Here is a 350-nt window from a genome sequence, read left to right on the forward strand (position 1 = left end):
ACAGATCCTGTCCCCTCTGTGGAAACGTTACTATTTTTCCTCTCTCCAGATTGCTGTTGTTCACGTCTGTGCTACCCCTTAAACAGCGAGGCTGCCAATCAACGTCAAATTCAGAGGCAAATTCTAACATTTGGGTTCCTAAAGAAATTCTTCGGCACTTTCTGAAGCGCTAACATGTGCGAGTTAAACGATCCATCGAAGGAGGAAGAAGCCAGAAGCAGACTTAGAGAGTCAAATGTTTAATAACTTTCCAAGAGTGAGTATTACATCCATATTTAGGGCATATATAAAATAAGAGATGGAAAACAAAGAAAGAAAAAATAAAATCGGTATCTTCAAGAGGGCACACT

The sequence above is a fragment of the Pygoscelis adeliae genome, unplaced genomic scaffold, assembly GCF_000699105.1.
Source record: "Pygoscelis adeliae isolate BGI_AS28 unplaced genomic scaffold, ASM69910v1 Scaffold622, whole genome shotgun sequence".
NCBI lineage: Eukaryota > Metazoa > Chordata > Aves > Sphenisciformes > Spheniscidae > Pygoscelis > Pygoscelis adeliae.